Source organism: Dromiciops gliroides, chromosome 5 (genome assembly GCF_019393635.1).
Source record: "Dromiciops gliroides isolate mDroGli1 chromosome 5, mDroGli1.pri, whole genome shotgun sequence".
Classification (NCBI taxonomy): Eukaryota; Metazoa; Chordata; class Mammalia; order Microbiotheria; family Microbiotheriidae; genus Dromiciops; species Dromiciops gliroides.
In genome coordinates, this window is record NC_057865.1 from 169,529,426 (window position 1) to 169,536,363 (window position 6,938).

The 6,938-nt window shown below is 36.5% G+C and overlaps 1 pseudogene; it reads left to right on the top strand.

Moving 5' to 3' along the window:
* The first annotated feature begins 2,591 nt into the window (after positions 1-2,591).
* On the top strand, positions 2,592-5,172 carry LOC122728860 (annotated as a pseudogene).
* Positions 5,173-6,938: the final 1,766 nt, after the last annotated feature.

Sequence of the window (6,938 nt, forward strand, 5' to 3'; positions counted from 1 at the left end):
GACACAGAAGCCCAATGAATTCATGGAACTTACTCGGCGTTGACTTATAAATAATAGCAATAGTTTTTCATGGCTGCTCTAAAATCTCAGCAAATTTCATTGTACATTGCTCTCCAGTGCTTTTCCCCAGAAAGTGAATGAACATGCCCAGTGTTCTAAAACTCACCTGTTGTTTTGCTTATCTTTCTTTCCCTCATACTTTAAAAGGTACACAAAAACAAAAAAAAATTCTGTGGCTCTCATTAGGTATCTTATGACACAGTGAAAAAAAAAGTTACACACTGAATTGCTTCCCTAAATAATTTAAGGAATATCAAAGGGAAAGGTTAGAGTAATTTAATCTGACAACATGAATAAGCTATCATACCGTGTCTAAAAAGGGTTGTGGCAATGGATTCTCATCTCTACCCTCTGCTTCTCAGGTAACATCTGTTCATATAAGCCTAAATTTAATCCTCAGCTTTCTTCTCTATCTTCCATATTGTTTTCTCCTTTTCTCGAATTATCTTCAATATACTTATCTATGAACACTCTAACCCCATTCCTAAGAAATAGGATGTAAACTTCCAGAGGGCAGGAGTAGGTTGGTTTTTTGTCTTTTTACTTCACAGGTCTAATCACTGTTTCAGATACAAAATAAGCACAAATATAAGTCTATAAAAATGACTTTAAGATCACCTTGCATGCCAAAATTTCTTTCTATTGCTCTATTTATATTTAATGTTATGTGAGAAATAATGATGGTGTAAAACAAAGGGTGAAAGAATCAGATTAAAAATAGATTGGTTTTAATTCTACAAGGGAAGGAAACTGAAGAAAAACAAGGTCTTCGAAAAGTAAAGAAAGGTTTTATTAAGCAGAGAAGAAGATCTAATATGATCATGGATGCTATTCAGCCTAAAGCCCAAAAGGCTACTGGGAAACAGATTACAGGCGTTTCTATACAGTTTAAACAAAAACAGGCAAGGAACTTGGAGGGAAAGGTGGGATTAGAAAGGAATTTGTCAGTGGGTTTCATTACCTAGTGGTGGTGGAGTGGGAAATTCCAGGGGTCAAGGATGTGGCCTTTGATACACAAATCAGAAGGCATCCTTGGTAAAAAGCAGTTTAGTTCAAGGCCTTATGAGGACATGTCTTGATAAAATCTTTCAACAACAACAATAAAAGAGTATTTCAAAGTTATGGAATCCACTGATGATAAAGATCATATCCATAGTCTCATATTGTACAATCACATAAGTCTTTGATTGGCTTCAGAATTATAGATTTCCTGCATGTCTACCTATATTTACTCTAGGTCACACAAAGGGTTGTTGGTGGGTTAGCCAATGAATCCACTCCTCATACAGTTGTTCTGTCTAAATGGATAATTGGGGCAAATCAAGGCATCCATTTTTAACATGAAATGCTTAAAATAAAATATAAGAGAAAAGACAACTGTATTTAAATACAGGGTATTTTTTTTTTTTTGCAGGGCAATGAGGGTTAAGTGACTTGCCCAGGGTCACACAGCTAGTAAGTATCGAGTGTCTGAGGCCGGATTTGAACTCAGGTACTCCTGAATCTAGGGCCCCTGCTTTACCACTGCGCCATCTAGCTGCCCCCCAGGGTATTTTTTAAGAAAAAAAAACAAACAGGTACAAACAGTGGTTTAAAAAACCTGTGACCAGGAGAGATGGAGACAAGACAGTAGATTAGCAAGAAGTACTCCTGAGTTCCTCCTTCAAAACTCCATCAACATAAAACTCTAGAAAATATGATGTAGTGATAGATCGAATTGGTTGTGAGGTGTCCCAAAGAATTACATGACTCAGTGTCTCCATTTCCAAGTTTTATTAAAAGACCATGAATCCATGGGGAGAACATCAAATTAGATAGGTGTCTCAGTTAGGGAGATGAAAATGGTTATATTTATAGTGAAAAATGTACGTTATTCCCTCATTATCTTAGTCTCCTCTTATAGGGAGTTTCATATGCTATTTTGGAATTCTTCGGGTCCTAAAACATCCCATAAGGCAGGTACCTTTTTCTGTAGGGGTGTGTTTTTGGGGTCTAAATTTCATAAGGTGAACTTAAGGACACATTTTGTCCTACTGCACATATTCCTAAAACCTGTTGAGACTTGATATACCCCAACAATCTCTCTGTTTAGGATATCTCTTTGTTTTAAGATCAGGTTTCTAGGTACAGTTTCTGTTGCCTGTCATACAGGATTATTAATCCTTGGCTACTGTTTCCTTAGACTTCCGTTGATATTGTTTGTTGGTAAGAACTCCTACCCTTTGGTTACTGTTGATAAGAACTCTGGTCTTAGTTTCTCGATTAAACCTTCAGCCCACCTTCCACAAGCATATCAGACTATGTCCTGATTGGGAAATTTTATAAAAAATCATTCTAGTGCAAAGAGTGGTTATGTGCCTTGGCAATGAGGTCCAAAGAACAGCACAGAGAGTGTCTAAACTTGTGAAGTGTGTAGGAACAAATTCCAGTTGGCAGCTGTGTTGTTCACCACCTTGTTCAGAGTTACAAATACAATACAGGACTAAAGAGATGATCTATAACTGGGTGACATTCCAGACTAAGGAACAGACATGGGCATTGTGATGTGTGGTAAGCAAGGAACAAATTAAGAAGTAAATAGTAGCTTAGGGGCTTTGATCCCAGGAGCAGAATAAGATCTCAGTTCCAACTTCTAGCCCACTCTAAAGCCTCCTACATCATCCTGACCTCTGGAGTTATCTCTGTCTCCTAGGTCAGGTAGTAGCCATGCCTAATTGACTTTCCTGCTATAGACATTTATCTCTCCATTCTTGGGTGTGTCTGTCCTGATATATAGTTGGCCAAGCTAAACTTTAATAGTCCCTTACTTCCTCCTTTGGTTTTGTTTCCCAAAGTAGAAACTTCTGAGGTATTCTAATGTCCTAATTTATCCTAATATCCTAATTTAGAGTGGGCTAGAAGTTGGAACTGAGATCTTCACAAGTTTAGACACCCTCTGTGCTGTTCTTTGGACCTCATTGCCAAGGCACATAACCACTCTTTGCACTAGAATGAATTTTTTTAAATTTCCCAATCAGGACATAGTCTGATATGCTGATTTTTGTATCAAAGGCCACATCCTTGACCCCTGGAATTTCTCACTCCACCACCACTAGGTAATGAAACCCACTGACAAATTCCTTTCTAATCCCACCTTTCCCTCCAAGTTCCTTGCCTGCTTTTGTTTAAATTGTATAGAAACATCTGTAATCTGTTTCCCAGTAGCCTTTTGGACTTTAGGCTGAATAGTATCCATGATCATATTAGATCTTCTTCTCTGCTTAATAAAACCTTTCTTTACTTTTCAAAGACCTTGTGGGAAGGAAATGCAGAGCAAGTGGGCTCTTTCAGTTCTGCCACTCTGAACCAACAGAGTTTCCCATTTGGCTAATAATAACTGATTCCAGCAACAATTTACTGTAACTCCAACTGAGATAACCCCATAGGTGTATTGCTTAAACCCACATCCAGGCTAGAAATTTGCATAGCTCTGACCAAGTAGGAACTTGCCTTAAGTAGGACCATTTGCAAACATCTGAAGCTTTATTTTCCCTAGCCCAGGATGTCACTGAAAGCCATGAATAATACAATATTCATCAACTCAAGAAAGTTACCACAGGACTATCTCAGTTCTTCCCTCCAGAAATTTCCAAAGCCAGGCTCTAATATCAAGTATGAAGTCAGAAAGTGGAATGGAAGAATGAGCAAACAACAACAAAAAAGAATCCCATTGTAAAATAGAATAAAATAAAATAAAACAAAAAAGAAATAAAATTTAAAAAATTATAATGATAGGGACATTCAAGACAAATATTCAGAAGAAGAAAATTTCTCTAATATCTAAAACAAAAGACTAAAAAAAATATAGCTTAGACACAAATTTAAGTACACTTTTTAGAGGAGTTAAAGCAGAAGTTTGGGGATTTTTAAGTGTTAAAAACATTTTTACCAATGAGTTGAGAGTACTAGAGGGGGAAAATAGAAAATAAACAATAGTTATAAAAGAAAAAAATAGGAAAATATCAAAAACTTAGATCAAGAGGTATAAAATCTTCTTCAAGCAACAGACTTCCTGACATTAAATTAGAGGAAGTAGAAGCAAATGGCTCCAAGAGATGACAAGAAATTTTAAAGCAAAATTAAAAGACTGAAAAAATAAAGAAAAATCTGTTATCTCATAGCAAAACATCTGACTTTGAAAAAAGATTGATGAGAGGTTGGCTAGAGTCTTCCCTCCCTCCCTACCTTTCCCTCTCTCAGGGTGTGTGTGTATCAGTGCTCTGACATAGGGACCTCTCAGCTACCCAAGGACAAGAAGAAACCTTTCAAAAAGACTCTGGGTAAGTGAAAGTGCTTCATCTACATCTCAAGAAACAGCTAGATCTTGGGGCAGACAGTGGAGACCTGGATTCTGATCCTCCTCTTCTACCTGGCATTCTATGGCTTCCTTGTGGCTCTCTTCACATTTACCATGTGGGTCATGCTTCAGACACTGAGTGATAACATCCCAAAGTAGCGGTACCAAATTTCCAGCTCAGGGCTCACAATTGTCCCAAAACCACATGGTGCATTGGAGTTTTCTATAAATTCCTCTAAAACATCAAACTATGAAAATTATATCTCCGCCATTACCAATTTCTTAAGAGCATATGAAAGAAAAAGACAAGAATTTCACACACACTGTTGTAATGGAATGCTTTTTGAACAGGATGACCTCTCCTAAAAGGGCTTGTAGATTTCCTTTTGAGATCCTTGAAACCTGCTCTGGATTGCATGATACCTCTTATAGTTATCCTGAAGGAAATCCTTGTATTTTCGTGAAAATGAATAGAATAATTAGATTAAGGCCCCAAGGAACACCCAGGATAGCATGTGTGGTTAAGGAAGGAAACAATGTACTGCTAACAGTTTCCCCCGCAAATGGAAGTATTGACTTAAAGTATTATCCATATTATGGGAAAAAGTTGCATGTGGACTATCTACAGCTATTAGTCATTCTCCAGGTCATGTTTCAGTCCCAGGGTGAAGAAGTGTCAATAGAATGCCAGATTGAAGGGTCACCCAATCCAAGAAACCAGGATGAGTGTGAAGGTCTTGTGACGAGTTGCCTTCAAAATGCCAATCACTCATTAGGATGAGTAGAACATATTCACAAAGGAAATGTGTTATCTATCTTCATGTTGTATAAGCTGGAGGGAAGAAGGGAGAGAGAAAAAGTAATATACTAGAAGAGAAAGCAAAAAAAAGACAGGAGGAAGCCATCTCACAAGTGTATACAAGTAAAGACTTACCTAACCAAAAGAAGTGGGTTAGAGGGAGTGACTGACCATTCAACCTCACTCTCCTCTGAAATAGTCAAAGGATACACACACACACACACACACACACACACACACACACACATACATACATACACACAAAGAGTTGGATATAGAAATATATTTTATTCAACAGGGAAATAGGAGGAAAATCGGTGAAGGCAATTAAAGGACAGATTAAGGAAGGGATTGATCCTAAAGAAAATAAATAAGTAAATAAATTTTCTAATTCAGGATGTACAATAACATTTATAGCTCTTTTTAAGTAAGCAAAAATAGAAATCTGAGGGAGTGCTCAACAATTGGGAAAGGACTGGAGAAATTATTGTATTTAAATGTGATCAAATATTATTTATTGCCCTGTAAGAAATTATGAAAAAGATGAATCCAGAGGAAACTGCAAAGAGTGATGCAGAGTGAAGTGTATGAAACCAGAAGGATAATTTCTATAAAATCAATAATATGATAAGACAAATAACTTTGGAAAAATTAGGAACTCTGATTAGAATAAGGATCAATCATAATTTTAGAGGAATAATATTGGTACATGCTAAAAGATTAAAGGATTCAGAGTATAGAATGAGAAACACATGCAATTATATACACATATATAATTTTGGATATGGCCAATATGAAAATGTATTTTCCTTCACTATATCTGTTGACAATAGGAAATGGGGAGTGAGAAAGACAGTTTTAGGAATTTTTGTTAATGCAACAACAAACTGTCATTCCAGAGGACTCACTGCAAAACATGTTCACCTCCTGGTACTACAGAGGTGATGGACTCAGAATAGAGATTGAGACTTTTTTTTGGACATTGGCAAGCAGAAAACATGTGTGTTTTTGTTTTGTTTTGTTTTTTTCCTTGACTACATCTGTTTGTTCCCAAGGTATTGTTTTACTTTTATTCTCAATGGGGAAGGAGGAGAGTGGAGAGAATATGGATTTTAATTAATTAAAAATAATTTGACTTATAAAAAGTACACTGTATGAGCTTGATGCTTCCTGCTAGTTCTGTATGTCTAGACTTTCATCCATTCAAATGTGTGGATGATGTTTTGGGCAATCCAAAGCAAAACAGAATTCTAATCTAGTTTTATTTTTAATTCCCCACTGTAGCCATAAAATAATAATAGCTAGAATGTATATAGTGCTCTGTGCATTGAAAAATCGCTTACATATATTTCAATTTCATTTAATTATTATCTTTGTACTGGTAGTCCTCAAATCTACATACCCTGCCCTAATCTCTGATTATCTCAAATTTTACATCTCCAACTGCTTTTCAGAAAAAACAATGTATGCAAAACAGATCTCATTATATTTCCCCTTAAATCCTCCCACCACCTCTTACCTATTATTTTAGAGGGCAACACTATCTTCCTAGTCCCTCTGGCTCAAAACACAAGAGTACTTCTAAACTCCTTACTATCTCTTACACCTTAACCTTCAAATCTAATCTGTTACTTTTGCCTCTACAATACCTGTCAAACACATGTCCCTTCTCTCCTTTGACATAGCCTGAAATCTAGTGTAATTCCTAATCAACTCACAATAGCTTGTTGGTAGTCTGTCTGC